At 39.3% G+C, this 26,056-nt stretch overlaps 1 long non-coding RNA gene across 1 annotated transcript; it reads right to left on the bottom strand.

Moving 5' to 3' along the window:
* Positions 1-2,496: 2,496 nt before the first annotated feature.
* Positions 2,497-25,492, bottom strand: LOC144894914 (uncharacterized). The gene is made up of 3 exons (XR_013625461.1): positions 25,448-25,492; positions 25,051-25,210; positions 2,497-3,397 (listed from the first exon to the last, which is right to left on the bottom strand). It is a non-coding gene; the product is annotated as an uncharacterized LOC144894914 (long non-coding RNA).
* Between the last annotated feature and the right edge of the window lie 564 nt (positions 25,493-26,056).

Genomic DNA, 26,056 nt, shown 5'->3' with positions numbered 1-26,056 from the left:
GCTTCGGTTAGTCGACGGCCAGCCGGGCGTCACATTAGCTGCTAAACATTCTCACTTCCTTTTTTTTTTTTTTTTTTTTTTTATTCCCTGATTCATTATTGAAACACTCGCACGGTCGCACGCATGCACGTACGCACGCGGGGAGGAAAATGGTGGACAATAATTTATGAATGTCGACCTGAAAAGGCTGCAAAGAGACTTTTATGCTTGTATAACCTCAGGCCTGATGTGGGACAAAAAAAATATATAAATACATGAATAAAATAAGACTTATGCAATCGCTTTTATTTGATTTGGAGGCTTTCACGGGGATCGGGTTTTTAAAGAAAAATATGCGTTACACAAGTACAATAATTAACATGAAAAGAATTAAGTGATGCCAAACGACCTGGCGGTTGTAACTCTCAACCTAACTTGACCGCAAACTCTAACCTATATATTGAATATATATAACATATTGTGATACTAGGATGGACCTTCCCTTTAAGACATTATCTTTACTTTAAGAAAAAAAACTGCATACACTACCGCTCAAAAGTTAGGGATCACTTGCAAATTTCTTAGTTTACCAAAGAAAAACTAATTTTCATGCATTTCACAAACAATTTTTTCCATTTCACAAACAATTTTTTGATTTTCAACGAAGAATGTACAGTTTTGCATAGAGGCCTACTAGCAGAGCAAACTGGGTCTAACAAGGACAGAAAAACGCTGCATATCTGAGAGTGTTTTCCAAAGAAAAACACATTTTCATGCATTTCGCAAACATTTTTATCCATTTCCCAACCAATGAAAACAAATGATATGATTTTCAAAGAAGGATGTACATTTTTGCATAGAGGCCTACTATCAACAACTGTCAGTCCTCTGCATCAATCTCCTGCTATGGCTGCTAATCCAAGTTCATCATTTTATAAGGCTAATAGATTAACTAAAACTAAAATCTCTTACCATGCTGTTAACTACTCCCTTCAGAGAGCAGCACAAACTGGGTCTAACAAGGACAGAAAAACGCTGCACAAATATCTGAGAGTGTATAGTTTAAGACAAAGACGCCTCACAGGTCGTCACCTGGCAGCTGCGCTAAATAGTAGCTGATTATGATTGATTTTTTTTTCTTTTTTGTGGTTGTTGTTTGGTTCCTATTAAATTTAAATGAAGTAAAAAAAATACAGTTGTAGGCCACAAACGGCACCCGGGACACCCTTTGGACACCCTTGCCCTAGCCTTTGCTCTAAACAGGACCTGGACACACTGCAGCCCACGGGCTGTATCTAAAAGGGATTGCACTTGTTTAGGAATTTTTTCCCATCATTCCCAATCCTTATGTGAAACATGAACACGTATTTATTTCTCTTTTCTACATGAATGAATGAATGTTGTATTTTTACGTATCTTTTACTCTGTTTACTTGTTTTTATTTAACTCCATTTTTCTGTAAAGTGTCTTTGAGTATTTTGAAAAGCGCAATACAAATAAAATGTATTATTATTATTATTATTATTATTATTCTGTGCATTCTAACACAAGAAAACAAATACTGTCATTGGGATATACCAATTTCGACTATGAAGCCTCAAAAAAATAAGCCTCTACCAAAGTTGCATGGTTAGCTATCCATGCTGTGATCATGCATTAGCATGTACACGGATGATAACACGGAATAGTTGCCGTATTTTGATGATTTAAAAAACACTACCCAAAGCTATTTTCGAGGTGCACTGATACGCATACTTATGCTAATTCTGTCACGGTAGCATAGATAGTACAGCAACAACACTTACTCGATTTGGGATGGCTGTGTCTTCCAGCACATGACGTGTGGTCCGGGCCTCGGGTAAAAAAAAAGGCTGACGGCAAACCAGCGTCTTGTTGAGTCTTTGTAGCCAAATGGAGAGCTAGGTATCCACTCTTCCATCTGTGGATTACATAGAGACTAGCGATTAGCAACACATATTTTTTTTCAAGAATTTTTTAAATTAAATTAAATTAAATTAAATTAAATTAAATTAAATTAAATTAAATTAATCTATATTAATTATAATAAAAATATTAATATATAATATATAATTATAATTATTATATAATTATAATTATGAAGTTATAATTATAATTATAGAATTATAATTACACATAAGTATAATTATAATAATTATAATCATATAATATTAATATTATATATTACAAATATATATATTATATTATAATTATATTATATTAATTAATTATATTATTAAATTAATTTTTATACTATTATTTTAAATGGTTGTAGCTTGAAAATGAGAAAAAAATGACCCAAAGTTTGTGATGGGAGTAAATTCATCATTCAGTCATCTAACTTTCGTTATGATGTCACGGCTCAAAAATGGTCATATCCGTTTTCATCATACCCGACTACCTCCAAAAAGGGACTCTACTCTAGCCTAACCTTGACCTCCAAACCTAATCCCGGCCCTAACCCTAACCCAGGTCCCAAACTCCCAACCCTAACCCTAATCCGTAAGTCAATTTAGCTCCAATGCTAACCCTGATCCTAACACTTAAATTTAGCTCCAATGCTAATCCTTCCATGTAGAATGTAGGCTTATGAATGAATGATGATCTGAGTGCAGGTGATGCAAGGCGATGACGAGGAAGTGACCGCCATTTTGTTGGTGTTCTGTCGACCAAGAGGCGGGTCAGCTGATGCCTCTTTATTTATGTGAGGCGGCGAGGAAGACAAGATGGTTTCCGAGGCAATCATGACGAGCAGCCGGCAGAAAATAGTCTCATCTGGGAGATGAACGACGCGAAGCCTCGGGCGGGCGTCGATGTTTACATCACAACATGACGAGGGCCCGCTGGTTCTGGTTCTGGTTCTGGTTTTCGAAGAGAAAAATGTTTACGTGTGTGAGGTCACATCTCGTTCTCTAATTTTTTTTAAAGCTTATGTGTCCGCTTCCACGTACATACGTTTGTTGCCATAGCGACAAGTGACCCTTCTCTTGCATCCCAGCCTGCTATGATCTCCGGTGATGTCACGGCGTCCAGTTGATGCGGCCTTCAAAAAGGCAGACTGGTTCTTAATCTGTCTCCGAGCGACTCTTCAACCCCAGAATGCCTTTTCTCTTCCCCGCTCTTTCTTCTTCGTGGCTTCTTTTATCAGCGCCAAATCCAAGATGTCAGCCCCGCCGCGGAGTGAAGTGTTTCGGGAGCCTCAGAAGCTGCCGCCGGGCGCATGAGCAAGCCTCTTCCTTTCTCCTGCTCCCACCCCCCACCACCACCACTACCACCCCAGCATGTGATGTGCTGCTCTTTAATTGAGCGGCGGCGTGATGAAGGGGCGGCGGGCGGCGGGGGGGATGCTGCGCGGGGAGGAAAGTGATGTTCCTAGATGTGCACGACAGCAGTGGGAGGGCTGTGATGAAAAAATAATGATGCTAGTTACATTCTATTAGAGGAAATATGGAGGACGCCCATCAAGTCCCCCTGCTACACTTCCCCCTTAATATCACCATCATCATGGAACGCTGCTGCCGGAATTCTAGGACAGAACACACACACACACACACACACATACATACACAATGTCGCTATATGAATATACACTGCTTTAATGTATTATTTACATTATATTTCTCCCAATCATGCATTTATTTTGAATTTGCGGGGCTGCTTATATGTGCATGCGGAATGTGGAAAAGTAATCTGATTACACTGACGTTAATGAAGTGGCACACTCCATTTCATTATCGGCTTTCCCTACAGCGCCACCTGCGTACCACGCCGTCATTACACCCGGGGAAAGGCCTGCAGCACATTTTATAAATATAATTTAGCAAGAAAAAAAAATTTCAAAAAATAAAAAAAAATTGCAGTAATTTTAATAATAAAGTAAAAAAAAATTATGACAAAAAAAGTCATCTAAGGAGAAAAATACATAATTTTTTAAAGAATAACGTAGTTAGCTACTGAAACTTTTTCTTCATAAGATTAACATAAAATAAATAAATAAAGTTTAAAAAAAAAAAAAAACTTAAACTACATTAGGAAAGCAGGAAGTGAACAAATGTAACTACCGCTCAAAAGTTGGGGATCACTTGCAAATTTTTACGTTTTCCAAAGAAAAACTAATTTTCATGCATTTCACAAACAATGGTCATATGGTCATATCACTTTGTACTTTGGTACGTGATAAAAAAATAAATAAATAAATAAATAAAGTTTTTAAAAAAAAACTTAAATTATATTAGGAAAGCAGGAAGTGAACAAATGTAACAGTTACTGATTGTAAAAGTACCAGATGGAGGGGTAGGATTTGAACTGGTTATGGGATGCATTCAATTGTAATCTGATGCATGTTCAAATAATAATAATTTAGCAAGAAAAAAAAACAGCAAAAATGAAAAAAACAGTAAATTTAATAATAAAGTGAAAAAAATATTACAACAAAAACAGTGTAATCTAAGGAGAAAAATACATAATTTTTAAAGAATAACATAGTTAGCTACTGAAACATTTTCTTCATAAGATTAACATGTTAGTCTCGTAAATTTCTGTAGTTTTTTTTTCTCTTAATATTTTGACTTTACTCTCGGCTTTTGGTTTTTTAGTTACATTTCAAGGCTAATAGATGATTAGAAAAGCCATCTAAAAATCTAAACTAAAATCTCTTACCATGCTGTTAACTACTCCCTTCAGAGAGCAGCACAAACTGGGTCTAACAAGGACACAAAAACGCCGCACAAATATCTGAGAGTGTGTAGTTTAAGGTCGTCACCTGGCAGCTGCACTAAATAGTAGCTGTCAAACACCAGTGTCAGTATCAACGGTGAAGCGGCCTCTTCAGGATGCTGGACTTCCAAGAACTGGACTGCCGAGAAAAAGCCATATGTAATTGTTTTCTATTATATTTTAAAAAAGTATTGAAATAAGAATGCTAATAGTGGCGTGAAGTTGTGGACCAGCTTTTGCAATAAGTGGTTTTTGTCTCCCGTTCCATCGGACATCTCGAGGGTTGGGAGGTGATTCCACGCTTTGACAATTTCGTGATGCGGACACTGTGACTCCTCTCACGACTCGGGTTTGCCGCCTGCCTCCCGGTGAGGGTGTGCGAGTGTGCGGATGCAGCCATGCAGTAAATGATGTTGGTTTAAGGCATGGCTCCATGCTAGATTGCCCGTTCTTTCTCCTCTTCCTCCTCCTCCTCCTCCTTCTCCTCCTGCTGCTGCCGTGACTTAACACAGCTGCCTCTTAATGATAATTCTCTTCAAATGGCTTCATTGATTTAAATGTAACCCAGTGCACATATATTTTATGAAAGTCAATACGGTAAGAGGGCCACCTCCCTAATGTAAATAGCGGGCTTGCGAGTCTATTAGAATGGTTATCGATGGCGGAGTGGTAATTACCTGCCGCTGCAGCGTTGCTCGCCGCCCTCTTTATCCATGTGACACTTTGCCGCCTTAATGGACGCCAACGTGAATTTGCACATTTAGCAGATCAATGCCGCAAAGTCAATGTGAGCCATATCAAGACTTTGGAGAACACCTGGTCCGCCTCAATGCAGTTCCTTGTGGGGCACCCCCCCCCCCTCAAAAAAAAAAATAAATTCTACAGACTTTACTCTAATTTCACTCTCGCCTAAATATACAGCTATTTCAGTAATAACAATCATGATGATTGGACACCATATGATTTTTAGATATCAATACATACGCCATAAAAAAACATATACAAAGATAACTGTCTAATAAATAGTGGCAAATAAAACCTCGCTCTCACCTAAATATACAGCTATCTCAGTAATAACAATCATGATGATTGGACACCATATGATTTTTAGATATCAATAAATACGCCATAAAAAACATATACAAAAATAACGAATAAATAGTGGCAAATAAAACCTCGCTCTCACCTAAATATACAGCTATCTCAGTAATAACAATCATGATGATTGGACACCATATGATTTTTAGATATCAATACATACGTCATAAAAAACATATACAAAGATAACTGTCTAATAAATAGTGACAAACAAAACCTCCCTCTCACCAAAATATGCAGCTATCTCAGTAATAACAATCATGATGATTGGACACCATATGATTTTTAGATATCAATACATATGCCATAAAAAAACATATACAAAGATAACTGTCTAATAAATAGTGGCAAATAAAACCACACTTTCACCAAAATATACAGCTATTTCAGTCATAACAATCATGATGATTGGACACCATATGATTTTTAGATATCAATACATACGACGTAAAAAAAACATACAATGATACCTATCTAATAAATAGTGGCAAATAAAAAATGGCTGCCTGCAGGCCTGTGTTATAGTCCTCGCTTGACAAAAAAAGAATGTCAAGAATAAATTTCATCTTCCGCCTCACCCACTTTCCCAACCCCCCCGTCCTCTTCTTCTGCGACTGGGTGACGGCGCTTAATTGGCGGCGACGCTGAAACATGTCCTGTCCTGCTCTGCAGCCTCTGCATAATTAAAACAAGAGCAACTCTTCATCTCGCCTGAAGCTGGGAGAGGACGGACGGGGCAAGAGACAATGAAAGACAGAGAGAGAGAGAGAGAGAGAAAGAGAGGTGGCGGCCTCCTTTGTTCTTCCTGTCTCTCATTTTGACTTTTATCCTCAGCATCTTCCACTTTTACCATGTCTTGCATTACTTTAAGGCGTACGTGCAGCAGAGCATACACTACCGCTCCAAAGTTTGGGATCACTTGGGAATGTTTTTGTCCAGTCTGAGATATGGCTTTTTTCTTGGCAGTCCAGTTCTTGGAATTCCGGCATCCTGAAGTGGCCGCTTCACTGTTGACACTGACACTGGTGATTGTCGGCTACTATTTAGTGCAGCTGCCAGGTAAACTACACACTCTCAGATATTTGTGCAGCGTTTTTCTGTCCTTGTTAGACCCAGTTTGTGCTGCTCTCTGAAGGAAGTAGTTAACAGCATGGTAAGAGATTTTAGTTTTGGTTTAGATTTTTAGATGGCTTTTTCTAATCATCTATTAGCCCCCCGAGAGATTTCCAAAATGGGAACGTTATTCCTCAAAAACAAAACCGGTCTAATAAAAGTACTCAAAAAGTGCACAATGTATGTTGAAGTCCACTAATACTGAAGCCATGCTGAATTGTTTTCTCTCCAGCTGTATATAAAGTCATCAACATGACCTTTCACCCCCAAAGATCAGAGGTCGGAGAGTCACGTTGCAGCCAATCATTACGATCGGTGTTCCCAGTATTCCCATTCAGGCCCACCAACCAGGTCACTGTGCTTAGCGCCCCGGTCCCTCATTAACTAATTGCTCGCAAGAAAATCTGCAACCCTGAGGTTTTCCACCCGTTCCCTCAGCATGGGCCCATCCTGGGTTGGCCGGCTCATCCCCCCCCCCCAACCCCCAGCGTGTCACAAACAATGGCGACACTCTGTTGCTGTGATTGTGCGGCAGGCAATTACATGAGTAAACCCGGTTGATGATTGGACTCCGCTTGTGCGCTTCTCGTCTAAATGTTGTTAGGGAGCCGCCAAATAAACAGTTAATGGGGTAATTACGCGTCTGCAGCCGGTTCGCCTCCGAGTCACATTGGAGGCACAACCGGAGCGTGGTCAACACACAAAAGACGCCTCCATTTATGATGGTAAACACAAGCGACTGCCGCATAATGGCGTCTTTCAAAGCGTCGTCTGTAGCCAATCAGAGGGCGGCCTTGCAAACGAGGAGGGCACGGCGACAAACGAGACAACGGCAGCGATAAATGTTGCAAAGTTTGAGGCGGAGGAGCTAAGTTTGCCTTAAAAATATGCAATTACAAGTTATTTTGCTGCAAAGTGAACTTTGTTTGCTATAAAAAAATAACTTTTTTTTTTGTTTTTGGCTTGTTTTGGACCAGAACATTCTATGATGGCATCGTTATGTGCTGGCTGAACACATGGATGACTTTGCTGATCAATCACGTTGGCGTTATTTAACCGTATCGACACAGTTTGCACATGCACGGCTCATTTAAAAAATATATATATTTCATTTTTTTTCTTCTTTTTCTTTGTATATGTTTTTTATGGCGTATGTTCATATGGTGTCCAATCATCATGATTGTTATGACTGACATAGCTGCATATTTAAGCGAGAGTGAGGTTTTATTTGCCACTATTTATGAGACAGTTATCTTTGTATATGTTTTTTATAGTGTATGTATTGATATCCAAAAACCATATGGTGTCCAATCATCATGATTGTTATGACTGAAATAGCTGCATATTTTAGTGAAAGTGTGGTTTTATTTTCCACTATTTATGAGACAGTTATATTTGTATATGTTTATTTATTGTGTATGTATTAATATCTAAAAATCATATGGTGTCCAATCATCATGATTGTTATGACTGAAATAGCTGCATATTTTAGTGAAAGGGTGGTTTTATTTTCCACTATTTATGAGACAGTTATCTTTGTATATGTTTATTTATTGTGTATGTATTAATATCAAAAAATCATATGGTGTCCAATCATCATGATTGTTATGACTGTAATAGCTGCATATTTTGGTGAAAGTGTGGTTTTATTTTCCACTATTTGTTAGAGTTATCTTTGTATATGTTTACTTATTGTGTATGTATTGATTTCTAAAAATCATATGGTGTCCAATCATCATGATTGTTATTACTGACATAGCTGTATATTTAGGTGAGAGCAAGGTTTTATTTGCACTATTTATGAGTTATCTTTGTATATGTTTTTATGGTGTATGTATTGATATCTAAAAATTATGTGGTGTCCAATCCTCATGATTGTTATTACTGAAATAGCTGTATATTTTGGTGAAAGTGTGGTTTTATTTTCCACTTTTTATGAGACAGTTATCTTTGTATATGTTTTTATGGTGTATGTATTGATATCTAAAAATCATTTGGTGTCCAATCATCATGATTGTTATTACTGAAATAGCTGCATATTTTGGTGAAAGTGTGGTTTTATTTTCCACTATTTGTTAGAGAGTTATCTTTGTATATGTTTATTTATTGTGTATGTATTGATTTCTAAAAATCATATGGTGTCCAATCATCATGATTGTTATTACTGAAATAGCTTTATATTTAAAAAAATTTTTTTTTTATATTTCAAAAATAAATGCGATTTAAGATGCTATTTCCCAACCTCACTTCATCATGATGCTCATCATACATGCACAAACACACGCCGCTGGGGCCTCCACAGGCGTGCCAAGTGAGACGTCGTCCTGCCAAAAAAAAGGTTAATCATTGTGCACCCGACTCCGCGGGACCCGTCGCACCACTCCAGCTACGATTTAATCACACACACACACAAAGCTTGTCGTGACAAAGACTGTGTTGTGTTTAAAGCGAGTAAAAGGTAGGCGTCCACGCAGCCGTCAGGACACACAAAGACGTGACGAGCTGCTTCGGTCTCATCCTGGAAGCCGTCCGAGTGGCGAGGCGAAGCGTGCCCGACAGCCTCGGACGACATCCTGGCACCCGGAGCGACCGTCGGTGCCAAGTGGAAAGAGGGAATCCTTTCACGCTGCTGACCTGCCTGACATCGCCTCACCTGTCGTACGCAAAGCTTCAGTTTCATCTCAAAAGGAAGAAACTTCAAGACGTTGCGACAACGGTTGTTGCCAATCATGCGTTTTTTTAATTTAAAACTTATGGAAGGTGGAATTAATTTAAGCTGGTTGATTGCAAAAATAAAAACAAAAGGTTTTCAACACGGAGCCCTGAAGCATACCTTTGTTAACATCTCAACCAATATATTTAAAAAACAGTGCTTTTCTAGTTTTTGTTTTAATGTAATTTTATTTTATTTATTGAATGGATAATAACAATAATGATGTAAAATATATAATGATATAATGATATAAAAATAATTTTATTTAAATAAAATATATATTTTAAATTATATTAAATAAAAATAATTTACAAAAATCTAAGAATATTTCTTGATTAAAGTTGTTCTGTAAATATCGACAGAAAATTTGTACTGCATTGCCATGTTTTTCCTAATTAAACGCAATTTCAAAGTAATTATATTAATAGCTGTACACTCAAATTTCCTTCTTATTTCAATGTACATTTATTGGTAAAAGAATACAAAATGAAAATAATAACAATGAGGCGAAGTATACATTTCACAGATAGAGGCAGCCATCAAGAAGTTTTTTTTAGTAATTATTTTTTGGGTGGGGAATTTTTAAATTTAAATAATTTTTTTTGGTACAAAAAAATTTAATGCATTTCTCAATTTTTTTTCCATTTCCCCTTCAGAGAGCAGCACAAACTGGGTCTAACAAGGACACAAAAATGCTGCAAAAATATGTGTTTTCCAAAGAAAAACACATTTTCATGCATTTTGCGAACAATTTTTTCCATTTCCCAAACATTTATATCCATTTCCCAAACAATAAAAATGAATGAGATGATTTTGAAAGAAGGATGTACATTTTTGCATAGAGGCCTACTATGAACAACTGTCAGTCCTCTGCATCAATCTCCTGGTATGGCTGCTAATCCAAGTTCATCATTTTATAAGGCTAATAGATGATTGGAAAAGCCATCTAAAAATCTAAACTAAAACTAAAATCTCTTACCATGCTGTTAACTACTCCCTTCAGAGAGCAGCACAAACTGGGTCTAACAAGGACAGAAAAACGCTGCACAAATATCTGAGAGTGTGTAGTTTAAGGTCGTCACCTGGCAGCTGCGCTAAATAGTAGCCGTCAATCACCAGTGTCAGTATCAACAATGAAGCGGCGACTGAGTTTGCAGCATCCGTCTTGCTTTGAGCGCTAAGCTCTCAACGACAGTGAAGTGACTTCAAGGAAGAAAGGCTGATTAAAGACGGTTCTGGTGCTGTAATCTGGGTCCAGACACATTTTCCAAATGCCCCCCCCCCTCTCCCGATTTGGGCAGATGAATCTACAACACGTGCTCGCGGATGTTTGTCTTTGGGGACATACAAATATAAAATACCTGTATACTGCTAATGGAAAGATGAATACTACAATAATGCATATTTACATCAGAAGCTGGTATTGTTGCATCCGAATTGAACGCGTCGCCGCGGAGGAGGAGAGGCACCGCAGCTCAGCCAAGCCTTATCATCCAACGGGCGAGGCCTTATCAGCGGTACGGGCTGCGGCGGGATGAGAGCGTATCTCCTCGCCGCAGAGAGCGGGATGAAAATTACCCCGCTTTTTATAATCATAATTCATGCATTTTTAAATCAATGTAGTTTGGAAGGGGGGCTGACTCAGGAGTTTGTGTGTGTTTTCCTGGAAATAGTGCTCGCCTCGTTCATAACTAAAGTGCTTTGTGCAAAGTGCAAGCTTGTTCAAGTTGTGCATGATATTTCTTACTAAACCGGAGGCTTTTAGCAGCTCATTTAAAGGAGTCTTTAATCAAGAGACTAAATAAAAGGATTGATGGTGGTTTAGGATTAATGGCTTGGCCGGCTTGCTTCAGCTGCCGAATGTGCGCCACGCCAACAAGCTACTGCAGCCTCAATCACGTATTTCGACTCCACTCCATCAAGAAACACAGACCCAAGTCTGCAGGGTGCGTCGAAAAAACCTGTTGCAGGTAACTATGCCATGCTATACGATGCAGGAGGGGGGTACTTTCAATATTAGCACAGACCCGACAACAACAATTTACACTTGTATGGTTCACTGACACTACCGCTCAAAAGTTTGGGATCACTTGCAAATTTCTTTGTTTTCCAAAAAAAAAAATTTTCATGCATTTCCCGAATTTTTTTTTCCCATTTCACAAATTTTTTTATCCATTTCCCCAAAAATGAAAATGAATCAGATGATTTTCAAAGAAGGATGTATATTTTTGCATAGAGGCCTACTATCAACAACTGTCTGTCCTCTGCATCAATCTCCTGGTATGGCTGCTAATCCAAGTTCATCATTTCATAAGGCTAATAGATGATTAACAAACCCATTTAAAAATCTTAACAAAAATCTCTTACCATGCTGTTAACTACTCCCTTCAAAGAGCAGCACAAACTGGGTCTAACAAGGACAGAAAAACGCTGCACAACTGTGCAAGAAGAAACAAACAAGAATTATTCCATATGATCTGTGTCGGAATCGGTTAATTTCACTCATGGATGATTGGTATCAAAATCGGCAACATAAATCCCTCGTATTTACAAAGTCATAAACAGATTTTCCATGTTCCAACTACAAAAATATTCCATTTATTGACTTGGAATCCTATATCGTGGAAATTAATTTATCGCTGGCAGGTCTGTAACCAATTCATTAAACCAGGGGTGACTGTAATCATGAAAGACAAAAAAAATCCTTAGCAATAGCACAAACTGGGTCTAACAAGGACAGAAAAACGCCACATGCTGTTCATCCAAGATCATCATTTTATAAGGCTAATAGATGATTAGAAAAGCCAAAATAAAAATCTACACTAAAACTAAAATCTCTTACCATGCTGTTAACTACTCCCTTCAGAGAGCAGCACAAACTGGGTCTAACAAGGACACAAAAACGCTGCACAAATATCTGAGAGTGTGCCGATTAAGACAAAGACGCCTCACAGGACGTCACCTGGCAGCTGCACTAAATATAGCCAAAAAGGCGAGACGGAGGAGCCGGCGTTCAGAATCCGGCGTCCAACCCCGCGATCCTTTCAGAAAAGTGATGCGAACCGAACAAGAGGATTTGAGGTCTCCATCGCGAGGACAGTTTTACGGCGGTGACGCTCATTTAACACTAAATCCTTCTCCTGACTGAGGAACTAACCTTGTTTCAGAGCAAAATAGAGCCTTCAAATTTACTGTTTCATTTGCTTAATATGGGGCGGTTGACTGTAAATTTACAGCGGCCCTCAATGAAATGAGACTGCAGGGAACAGTTAGAGTCCGTACGAATCAAACGTGGACACTAATGCAAATGCACCAGTAGTGGTCGATAATGCTGTGTTTGCCGTTCTGCACCGTTCCTTGTTTACTCGACCTGTGTGCACGCATGCATGTGTGTGTGTGTGCGTGTGTGTGGGCGTGCACGCTAATGGCTCACAGTCAAATATAAAAGGAAATGTAGAAACATATTGAATACATTCCAGGCTGTTTGCAGAGGCAAATGAATACAAGACACACAGCTTGTTAGCGAGGCTAAATGAATACAAGAGCACTGGAGTGTTCAGTCAATAACGGGAACTTTGAGTCATGAAGCGCACTCCTAGTTGGAAATTCACAGAGGAAGGTCAGTGTGTTTTTGTCTGTGTGAGATAAAAACCACTGACTGCGGAGCTTCGGTGCCGCTTAACCCTGAGATGTTCCTCTGGTATGAATATAAATATGATTAAATGAACTGTCAGGTCAGGACTGCGGCGTTAAATAAAAGACTTTTAGACCAGGCGCATCCTCGTGTGGCCGGAAGGCCCTGCAGACACTTTACACATCCTCACATGAACAACCGGATCAGAACCTTTCCATGGTAGAAAAGGTCCAGGCATGGAATACTGATTTGAAAGATACTTGCATTACCATGTTGCAGAAGACGGCAATAAGTACAGCGGTGCCTTTGTTAGTTTTTTTATGGCCTGGTTGTCGTAGGATTGCTAACATCAATGGTGATGATGCTAACATTGATGATAATGATGCTAACATCAATGGTGATGATGCTAACATTGAGGATAATGATGCTAACATCAATGGTGATGATGCTAACATTGATGATAATGATGCTAACATCAATGGTGATGATGCTAACATTGAGGATAATGATGCTAACATCAATGGTGATGATGCTAACATTGAGGATAATGATGCTAACATCAATGGCGATGATGCTAACGTCGATGATAATGATGCTAACATCAATTGTGATGATGGTAACGTCAATAATGATGCTAACATCGATGATAATGATGCTAACATTGATGTAATGATGCTGACATCAATGGTGGTGATGCTAACATTGATGATAATGATGCTAACATCAATGGTGATGATTCTAACATTGATGATAATGATGCTAACATCAATGGTGATGCTAACATTGATGATAATGATGCTAACATCAATGGTGATGCTAACATTGATATAATGATGCTAACATTAATGGTGATGCTAACATTGATGATAATAATGCTAACATCAATGGTGATGATGCTAACATCAATGATGATGATGCTAACATCAATGGTGATGCTAACATTGATTATAATGATGCTAACATTAATGGTGATGCTAACATTGATGATAATAATGCTAACATCAATGGTGATGATGCTAACATCGATGATAATGATGCTAACATCGATGGTGATGATGCTAACATCAATGGTGATGATGCTGAAATTGATGCTAATGTTGCTAACATCAATGGTGATGCTAACATTTTTGATAATGATGCTAACATCAATGGTGATGCTAACATTTTTGATAATGATGCTAACATCAATGGTGATGCTAACATTGATTATAACGATGCTAACATTAACGGTGATGTTCTAACAGCGATGATAATAATGCTATCAATGGTGATGATGCTAACATCGATGTTGATGATGCTAACATCGGTGGTAATGAAGCTAACATCAATGTTGATGATGCTAACATTGGTGGTAATGAAGCTAGCATCAATGGCGATGATGCTAACATCAATGGCAATGATGCTAACGTCACACATGTACACACCCAAAAACCAACAACTGCATGAGATGAGGAGAAGCAAAGAAAAGGTAAATGAAAAATCTGAGCGTGATGCAAAGGAAACGTGTGTTTGTCTTCGTAAATCATCCTTCCTGTAGTCGTACTTTGTCAAGCGGCAGTGAATTGACTTCCTTCCAAACACGTGATAAACTTCAATAAAGCGGCGTGTTAGGCGAGCGTATGCTGATTTGTTTTTCTTCACTAATCAAATATGTGATGAGGCTGCCAGAAAAGGAGAAACGCATCACTAATCTCCCTCTGATTGCAAAGGAAGCGTCGCAAACACCTGAAATCCTACAAAATAAAGCCAAGATGAATCACCTCTCTGATGAAAGGAAGACATCATCAATCACGAACCGAGTCGCTGATACGCCGCCCGAGAGGCTGAAACCAATAAGTGCTGGTCCGGGCCCATTCCTCTGCTACTGAATCACTTTATTAGCAACACCCGAGGAGACTCTTTGTCCGTCTTCTAGGACCTGCAGGAGAATTCCTCACACTCACGCGTGTTGTATAACATGCTTGCTTCTCTTCTTCATCATGTGACTCTTTTCCATTTCACACTCCCGTCCCTCAAGTAAACGTTCATCCAGCAGGAACAAAGACGCCTTCTTCTCCTTCACTAAGTCCCCTGTTTGCTGCTTAATCCCGGTGAACACGGCGCACCCGCAAGCATGGTTCATTCAGTAACAGCAAGTACCAAATGTTGACTGTGGGTTTCGGATTTCAGCCCACGTTTAACGAGTCCAAATTGAACGATTTTGTTTCCAACATTTCTGGATTCCCATTCTTTTGGGAGGCAGCGGAATGAAAGTTTCACAAGTTGTTGACGAGTTGTAACCAGCGAATTGGTTTGGCATCTGAAGAGGGAGTTGAGCTGAAAGGCAAAGATCTGCGTTCAATACCCAACCCTGGATTCAACCCTTCTTGCATCCACTGACATGGAAAAGTCGGGCTTTTCCTGAACTGGTTCCTCTACCATAGAACGAGACTCTGACCATGAAGCTCTCCTTGTTTACTTGTTCATAAAGATAAACTGACATTAGCCACGTTTACATGAAGAGTTTTTCTCTTTCCGAATGGAATCTTTACGAATGACCTTTCCGAAAACAATGGTATCGATGGAAAGGAATATTCCAATCTCTTGTCTACATGTGCTGCTATAATCCAACAGAATAGTCAATGGGGCATTCGCAGTAAAACGTAAAAACATCAACATCACGTGATATCGACTTCCTTGAGTTTTTCTTCCACTTGTTGGAATAACTTGCCAGTTTTTCGTTCGTCCAGTTTTGAAATTAGTTTAGATCAAAAACAAACTTTTCCGCAGCATTCCAGTGCCGATTGCTCACCTCCATTTTTAAAACCGAAGAACATCTGGAGCTGGGGGTCGCATTAAAACAACTTGTTTATAAATATAAACTGACATTAGCCACGTTTACATGAAGAGTTTTTCTCTTTCCGAATGGAATCTTTCCGAATGACCTTTCCGAAAACAATGGTATCGATGGAAAGGAATATTCCTTGCCAACTGCCAATAAACAACAGAAGAAGAAAAACACAACGAAGAAGAACGCACCCTGACAACTTTCCGTTTGAGCGGGTACAAGATACTTCAATCGGATTGGGGAAAGGAATATTCCACATCCGGGAATCCGATTATATATTAATTCGAATTTGCACTTTTCTTTCCGTTTCAGCAAATAAACCAAATGCAATTGGACTATTTGGGTCCATGTATACGTGGATAGTGAAACTTCTTATTTGACTTCCTGTATATGTACTTCTGGCTTCTAAGCAATCAGTGTTTCCAGTAGACAGGTCCATCACATCTGTGGGGGGGGGGGGGTCTGCTACCCCTTCTGGGCTCTTGCTGCAGCAATATCTGGAATAATGACTCTGCCAAGCAAACAGAGCCGCAACAATATTGAGAACTTCTTTTCTGTCCACAGACATTATTTCCCAGCGGAAAGGTGGAATTAAAAAAAAAAAGAAAAATGTATCTTTTCCATCCATCAACACTGACCCACATTAGCAATTTGAAAAAATCAGCCTTAAGCTTTGTAAAACAAATCATCACAACGATAACCGCACATGAACGCAACACAACGTTGGATCTTATCATCAACTTGTGTGTCAATGTTGCCGTCGGCGTTTTTTTCCGTTGTCTCGCTAATTAAACGCAACTGTGACCTTTGGCTCCAGGCGGCGACCTAATAAGAGATGCCGAGTCCCTAAAGTCGCTCGTACGACGCAATTGTGGAGACAATTTCCTCCAATTTGAATCATTGCTTCCAAAGTTTGGGATGCGCAAGAAGACAAAGTGGTCATTAGCTGCAAAGATCCTGCATCCTCTTATGTGAAAGATGCTCAATATTCCGCCTGGAATATGGAACGTAAGCTCATAATTTAGACTTCACTTTTTACGCCGTCTTTTTTTTACCTGGAGGCTTTTGAGGCTCTGTAGCAACACTGCAATTACCTGCACTCACCGGAAGCAAAATATTACAAACAGGCACAATAATAAATATTAATTTTAGTTCAATTTATACCTCTATGTCAGTGTCCACCAAAAGTCAAGATTCTTATATTGGATCGATCGATTATTCCGGGTTCTCCGGTTTCCTCCCAAATTCCAAAAACATGCAAAGTCTTTGCTCACATTTGTTGACCAAATAGGCGCCATAATCACTTCCTGTCCCTGACTTTTAATGTGTATTATATTGGAAATCGGTATTCCTTCGTACAAAGTTGAAGCAAAAAAAAAACTGACTGAAGTTGCCGTAGCATGTCGTTCTTCTTCACATTTCATCTGAGCTCTTCTCGGGTTCTTTCTCTTTTTTTTCGGTCCAGCATCCATCACTTATCCAAGGGTCAGTGAGTCTCTCCATCCTCATCACCTGATCAATGTCTCCTTCTCCGTCAGTAAGTGAAAGACTGTGTGGCAGGTGAACATCCTCAGGCTTGGATTCCGTCAGAAGAGAAGAAAAGACAGAGCCGTGCAGGACTTGGCAAACTCTCAAACACTCATCTGAAATCGATCCAGTTGGCCGGTTGCTCTAATTGAATGCTCCTGCCTGTGGAACCTGAAACCGTGAAAACCAGAACCCGTGAACAGAGAGACGGCTGTTGGCCAGAGTCCAATCACGACCGAGTCCGTACCCCCCAAACCCCCAGACACAATGGAGCAAGAGCATTCTCCCGTTGCTCTTCTCTCCGGGTTTACTTGTTCCAGAAGTTCTTAGTTGTCCTCAGAGGATTGTGGGGAACCAGTAGAGACTCCAGGAAACCACAAACAGGCAGTTACACTCTAGCAGTTTATCTTTGCGGGTACGTAGTCCTTCTTCAGTCTTTGTGCTCCAGACTACAGACCGGATTAGAGTAGTGCTTCTCAATTCGCAATTTGAAATACTGAGAAACTGATATCTATTTACACTACCGCTCCAAAGTTTGGGATCACTCGGGAATATTTTTGTCCAGTCTGAGATATGGCTTTTTCTTGGCAGTCCGGTTCTTGGAAGTCCAGCATCCTTAAGTCGCCGCTTCACTGTTGATACTGACACTGGTGTTTGACGGCTACTATTTAGTGCAGCTGCCAGGTGACGACCTGTGAGGCGTCTTTGTCTTAAACTACACACTCTCAGATATTTGTGCAGCGTTTTTATATTCTTGTTAGACCCAGTTTGTGCTGGTCTCTGAACGGAGTAGTTAACAGCATGGTAAGAGATTTTAGTTTTAGTTTAGTTTTTTACATGGCTTATCTAATCATCTATTAGCCTTATAAAATGATGAACTTGGATGAACAGCATGCAGAGTTTTTCTGTTCTTGTTAGACCCAGTTTGTGCTATTGCTAAGGATTTTGTTTGTCTTTCATGATTACAGTCACCCCTGGTTTAATTTATTGGTTACAGACCTGCCAACGATAAATTAATTTCCACGATATAGGATTCCAAGTCAATAAATTGAATATTTTTGTAGTTGGAGCATGGAAAATCTGTTTATGACTTTGTAAATGCGAGGGATTTATGTTGCCGATTTTTTACACCAATCATCCATGAGTGAAATTGACCGATTCCGATCATATGGAATAATTCTTGTTTGTTTCTTCTTGCACAGTTGTGCAGCGTTTTTGTGTCCTTGTTAGACCCAGTTTGTGCTGCTCTCTGAAGGGAGTAGTTAACAGCATGGTAAGAGATTTTAGTCTTAGTTTAGATTTTTAAATGGGTTTATTAATCATCTATTAGCCTTATAAAATGATGAACTTGGATTAGCACCCATACCAGGAGATTGATGCAGTTTTTTGACATCATTGCCATAATAATCCTATAATAATTTAAAATAACTTTATTTTGTTTTGCTTGTTTCTCATAATATTATTGGGGGTATTAGTCTTAGTGACCACGGATCTCAAGCAGATGCAGAGATTGCGTATTCGGAGAAACCGGACCTAGTGTCCTTCATTTTATACTTCCCCCTTCTGTGTTTGTGTTGTCATTTTTGTGCCATCAAAGAAGTGTCTTTTTCCCGGCAGGAGGTTGCTTTCGATGCGTGATTGAAACATCGCATTGGAACAAATCTACAAGCTGCAATGGATGAATCAGACGTTCCGACAATAAGCGGCTTGTTTTCCAGACAATGCTTTCTCTGCCCGTCTAATCACTTGTTCATCATCATTCCACTTCTCCTCCGACGATGTTGTTTAGCGCCGCCTTTTCATCCGTTTGGAAGTTTTGAGGTGTGATGTTGTTTTCATATCTGCCGCACAGACGTTTAATTTCCCTTCAGAGTTTGCCATCAAGACAGTTTTAGATGGATCGCTGCTTTCTTCTTCCAGTCCGGTACACTTATGTGATCATTTTTAGTATTTCCATAAAACCACTCCCACCATAAACACTAACATTAAATTACCAATATATATATATATCTCAACTAGATATGAAAAAATATGTAGATAGAACACCATCAAGGCGACGTTAAAGAGGTACATGCTCCTCATTTCAGGGTATTTAAAATTATTCTTGGTACTGCAGTAAGTTTATACTACTACTACTACTGTTTATAATAGTATAATAAATAGTATAATATTACGGGAATAAAGTCAAAATATTGTAAGAAGAAAATTTACAATAACAAAATTTAAATACGAGGGCTGCACGGTGGTCGAGTGGTTAGCACGCAGACCTCATAGTAAGGAAACCAGGGTTCAATTCCACCCTCGGCCATCTCTGTGTGGAGTTTGCAAGTGAATACATCACATACACACACATATATTTGATTGTTATTGTTTTATACTCAGCTGCACGGCGGTCTGGTGGTTAGCGTGGAGGCCACACAGCTAGGAGACCCGAGTTCAGTTCATCTCTGTGTGGAGTTTGCATGTGTGCTGTCTTCAGGCGAGAGGCGGGGTACACCCTGGACTGGTGGCCAGCCAATCACAGGGCACATATAGACAAACAACCATTCACACTCACATTCCTACCTATGGACAATTTGGAGTCGCTAATTAACCTAGCATGTTTTTGGAATGTGGGAGGAAACCGGAGTACCCGGAGAAAACCCACGCATGCACGGGGAGAACATGCAAACTCCACACATAGATGAACTGAACTCGGGTCTCCTAGCTGTGTGGCCTCCACGCTAACCACTAGACCGCCGTGCAGCTGAGTATAAAACAATAACAATCAAATATCTGTTTGTGTGTGTGTGATGCGTTCACTTGCTATTTGCTGAAGTGGTGAAAAGAAGCTGCTGGAGATTAGCAGACTGTATCTTCACACTTAAGGCACACACACACACCTCCATGCGCTGTCATGGCGGCTTAGGAAGCTCGATGGCATTTTAAGACAGAGAAGGATGAAGGTGTTTATATTTGGACGTCAGGTGACCAGCGAGGCTACGAGGACTTCCTGTTAGGGTTGACATTTGAATGTAATCATCTGCATGTAGTTTGTCAATAAAATCAACTCCTGTAAGCTTGATGCAGTCTTGGGGAGTGGGGGGGGGGTCACCCACACCCCCCACACACCCACTCAGGCTCAGGCAGCCATGTGTTAAGATCCCCAGCCTCTCCATCCACTCCCGGCGCAGGTTCTTCCCTGCGCTTGGAGTCCCGGCGGGGATCATTAAAGCTCCAGTTAGCGGTGAAATGGCCCCCGTGGGGACTTTGCCCGTCCCGCGCGGCAACTCCGACGTTTTTTTCCCACCGTGCCGCTGACTCGTACGTAATGAAGACGACGAGGGTGGGAGGAGGAAGGAATTCCAACTCCTGCAGGTGCGGAAGTGTCACTGCGGAAGCTCTCCGGCTGAACACGGCACTTTAAAAATTCAAGCCAATCATTTGCGAAATCTCGGCTTTCATCTCGAATTCCGATCGCCGTCATCAAGGACCCCGTTTTGCACAAGGGGGAGCATTCACTGCAAATGTGCAAAGGATGTCAGCATAGAGCGCCGAGTCAGCCCGAGGCAGGAGACGCACTCGCTGCTGCAATGATTGACAGCACGCAGCTGACTAAGAGAATATCATGGCAGAATTCACACACTCACCTGTCACTCCCTGGTGGTGTAATGGTACAGCTGCTGCCTTTTGAAGGCATGGGGCTTCTTCAGCAAATTCTGCGTGTATACAATAATGTAACACTTTCTACTCTACTTTGAATAAACAATTGTCGTTCACTGCTCTCCATCAATTGCGGTTGCTCCTCAGCCGCCATTATTTCAAGTTAGCCCCTCCCATTCCGCTATGCAGCCAAGATGGCGAAGTGTTCATCAGTGCACAATCACCATTTCGAGTGTTTATGCATCATGTGGGTACTGACAGTGTACCGCATTATGTTGAACTTGACAATGTAAACACACTCAAAACACTAAGCGTAAGTACACATGTGTGTGCACTTATGCACACAAAAGACGAGGTGTAAGTTTGCAAGTGTGCACTTGTGCACTCAAAACACTTAAGTGAAAGTCCATGAGTGTGCACATACTGTGTGCAATCAAAAGACACACGTGTGTGCACTTATGCACACAAAAGACGAGGTGTCAGTATGCACATGTGCACTCAAAACACAAAGTATGCAAGTGCACACTTATGCATTCAAACAACTATATGTCCACGAGTGTGCATTTATGCACTCAAAAGACAAAGTGTAAGTACATGAGTATGCACTTGTGCAAAGTGAAAGTGAAAGTCCATGAGTGCGCACATACTGTCTGCAATCAAAAGACTGGTGTAAGTTTGCAAGTGTGCACTTATGCACTCAAAACATAAAGTATGCAAGTGCACACTTACGCATTCAAACAACTATATGTACACGAGTGTGCATTTATGCACTCAAAAGATGAGGCGTCAGTTTGCAAGTGTGCACTTATGCACTCAAAACACAAAGTGAAAGTCCATGAGTGCGCACATACTGTATGCAAGGAAAAGACTTTAGTGTCAGTATGCACATGTGCACTTATGCACTCAAAACACAAAGTATGCAAGTGCACACTTACGCATTCAAACAACTATATGTCCACGAGTGTGCATTTATGCACTCAAAAGACTAAGTGTCAGTATGCACATGTGCACTTATGCACTGAAAACACAAAGTGAAAGTCCATGAGTGTGCACATACTGTATGCAAGCAAAAGACTTTAGTGTCAGTATGCACATGTGCACTTATGCACTGAAAACACAAAGTGAAAGTCCATGAGTGTGCACATACTGTATGCAAGCAAAATACTTTAGTGTCAGTTTGCACATGTGCACTTATGCACATAAGTATGCAAGTGCACACTTATTTTACATGTTATATAACTTTCTATTTTTTCGCATCAAGTTTTCCTTTCATAATCGTAAAGTTACAGCAATTTTGTCCACTTCTGGTGCATTTTTATCTCATCATTATGACATTATTTCCATCATATTGTAACCTTTTTCCCCATCCTAATTTTTCTAAAAGTGGTCTAAAAGGGTGAAATGATCGTACAAATCTGACACCTGGCAACACTGATGGGAATAGACTTGAACCACTTAACGGTACAGCAGGTAACACACACACATGCAGAGTTGGTGTTTGTAGCGCGTTAGCATGCTTTTTACGGGACGTGTTGCAAGATGTGTTGCGTTGGCGGTGGTATAAAGAAAAAAAGGCGGCGACACAAGCACAGCCTGGCAGCTAAAAAGCGTCGCCAGGTCATGACCTGAACTTAGAATACAAACATGAAAGACGAGGTAGTGACGGATGGATGCTAAAAAAAAATACTTTATGGGTGAGGTGAGTGTTTTTTACAGCGTGCTGTGTTCAGTATTGAGCAGAAAAGGGAAAAAAAAAAAGTTTTTCCGCTTGGATTTGCGACAAGGCGACTTTGGAGAAAGGGTAAAATGTGTCGTTTTCCATGGTGAAGCGTCTTCAAAGTGGGCCTGTGTGTGCCGTGGACACAGGGCGTGGGGGGGGGGGGGTGCTAAGTGTAGAGGATGTGGTAAATTTGAATACAATAACATAAAATAAAGCTGCTTGTCATGCTCAGGCAGACCTTTCCTTTCTGCGGAAAGCTGCTCGACACGGTTACGGATTTACCAAATCCTCTCGAGACATCGCTTCATTGTGTGAGAGGACCCCCGTCCCTCCCCCACACCACCACCACCACCACCACCCGCTCCCATCAGTCCTGAGGTCCTCCGCTTCCTCCCCATGCAGGAAGTCAGCTTGCAGTTTTGAGCTTTGAAGCTTTTGGGGATTTTTTTTCAATCTCCCCAAAACCCCAAACAAAAGAATCCACTTAGACTTGGGGTGTCCAAAGGTTTTCCAGGGGAGGGGGGGCACAGAATGAAAAATGAAAGGATGTATTTCTATTTTTTCGCATCAAGTTTTTCTTTTATAATCATAAAATTACAGCAATTTTGTCCACTTCTGATGCATTTTTATCTCATATTTATGACATTATTTCCATAATATTATAACCTTTTTCCCATCCTAATTTTCTAAAATTTATTTTTGTTTATTTCTCATAATATGACATATTTTGTTTATTTTATATGTTATATATATTTCTATTTTTTCACATCAAGTTTTCCTTTCATAATCGTAAAATTACAGTAATTTTGTCCACTTCTGGTGCATTTTTATGTCATTATTATGACATTATTTCCATAATATTATAACCTTTCTCCCATCCTAATTTTCTAAAATTTATTTGTGTTTATTTCTCATAATATGACATATTTTATTTTATATGTTATGTTATATTTTTATATGTTATATATATTTCTATTTTTTTCAAGTTTTCCTTTCATAACTGTAAAATTACAGCAATTTTGTCCACTTCTGGTGCATTTTTATCTCATATTTATGACATTATTTCCATAATATTATAACCTTTTTCCCCCATCCTAATTTTCTAAAATTTACTTTTTCTCATAATATACATATTTTGTTTATTTTCTATTTCATCTCTATTCTAGTCAATTAACATTTTTTTCATATTAAATTTTTTTTTCTTTCAAAATGACTGCTGTTTTTTTCCACATAATTACAATTTAATTTTAAAACTGTATTTTTAGTTAATTCTCGTAATATTGTAACTTTTTTCGCCAACCTAATTTTAAATAAATTTTGAAATAAATTTAAATAAATAAATCTAATGTAAAAAAAACTAAACTTTCCACACAATATTATTACTTTAAAGACTATACCTGTCTACCTGTATATTTGTCTACCTGTGCGCTAACCACTCATCCACCGTGCAACCTCATGTTTTTCTTTACTATTTAACTTTAATTTTGCTTCGAATATTACGCCGTTATTCCCATAGTATCTTGCAGGGAAAAAAAAGTGAGAAATGATTTGGGAGAAAGCTGACATTTTGAGGTGTTTTTTTTTTTTTTTTTTTGCGTAATGTAATGTTAATTAGCAGTGTGTGTTATGCACAAGTGATCTGTAACATTTGTCTCCAAATGGGAAAAATAAAGCCCTTAATAAGAAAATACTTTAATGAGGATGAAAAACAATTGAGGCAAGAGGTGAAAAATGAGAAGTATTCCCAGGAAGGGAATGATGCTAACAATAAAAAGCAAATGGCATGAAAGGATGTGGTAAAAACGGCCACAAAGCTTCTGGGGGGAGACATTGTGTCAGTGTGCTTTAAATACGTGCAAATCAAATCCGAGCTCGAAAAGTGTTCGGGGAGCAGCGCAGTGTTAAAACCTCCTACTAAATTTGAGTCCATAAACAGGAAATGATGGCAGAAGCAGCTTGGAAAAACGCGTCGGCTTGGGAAATCTTCTTTAATGGAAAAGAAGCGTTTGAGGACCCGTCATTGCAGAAGCAAACCGCACAAAAACCAAACTCAAACATTTTACCTTTGCTCCGCCATCTTTACTTCCTCCTCCTTCATGGGGGCGGGACGTCCTCACATCACGTGACTCTATGCCGTTTGACAGACAGCTGGACTTGTAAAGAAAACTCCAACTAAAGAATCGCTTTTCTTGCTTCAGTGACTCTTTCTTCGACGTGCTGCAACTGTAACGTACAAAAAAGACGCTATTATTATCTCTAAATGTGCCTTACATATGCTAAACACAATTAGCTGGCCGAAACACATATATTACTAACACCACACCATCGACTTCAATCAAAAAAACGAAACGCCATAATTCATTTAAAGTGCTCTGTGTACACATATACGAATAAAAAAGTTCCCCAAGGTTCAAACGTTCTACAGCAAACACACTATATGCCTGTTTATAAAGTTTTTACCGTTGCTTGCAAGGACACCGCGAGCTTGTGCTTCACTGACAGAGAAACGTCAAAGATTGTCTAACGACGAGAAGAGCACTCACTCTTGCTGTCATTGAAACGATCCTTCCTGAGGGAAGATGTCTCACTTGAACTGTATTAACCATAACCATGGCTTTTTACAGTTTTTACCAGACATTTTGAACTTATTTATTTACCAAATATGAACGTATTTACATATTTTAAACCAACCCAGAAATGTAATGAAACTACATAAAATGTCTTTGATGCAAAGACACAGAGGTGTGCCCTGATTGGTTAACCTGACCTGTCCTTCAAGTAGATGTGTCCCAAAAATGTATATAGTTATATTATAGTTAATTTACATAAGTTATATATTATGTTATATGTAAATTGTTAATTTAAGGTCATAATTTCAGCTTTGATAAGATGTTGTAAAAAAGAAAATAAAGTTATATATTTTTGAAAATTATGTTGAGGAAGAATTTTTAATATCATTATATCAAAATATTAAGAAAAATATTAAGAGTACAGACATAATTTATAAATATTTTTTACATATTTTGAAAAAAAACAACAACAGCAAAATGGGGAAAAAAATCAAATTGG

Source organism: Doryrhamphus excisus, linkage group LG23, assembly GCF_037039965.1.
Source record: "Doryrhamphus excisus strain RoL-2023G ecotype Guam linkage group LG23, RoL_Dexc_Guam_v1.1, whole genome shotgun sequence".
NCBI lineage: Eukaryota > Metazoa > Chordata > Actinopteri > Syngnathiformes > Syngnathidae > Doryrhamphus > Doryrhamphus excisus.
This window is presented reverse-complemented; position numbering and strand designations above follow the sequence as displayed.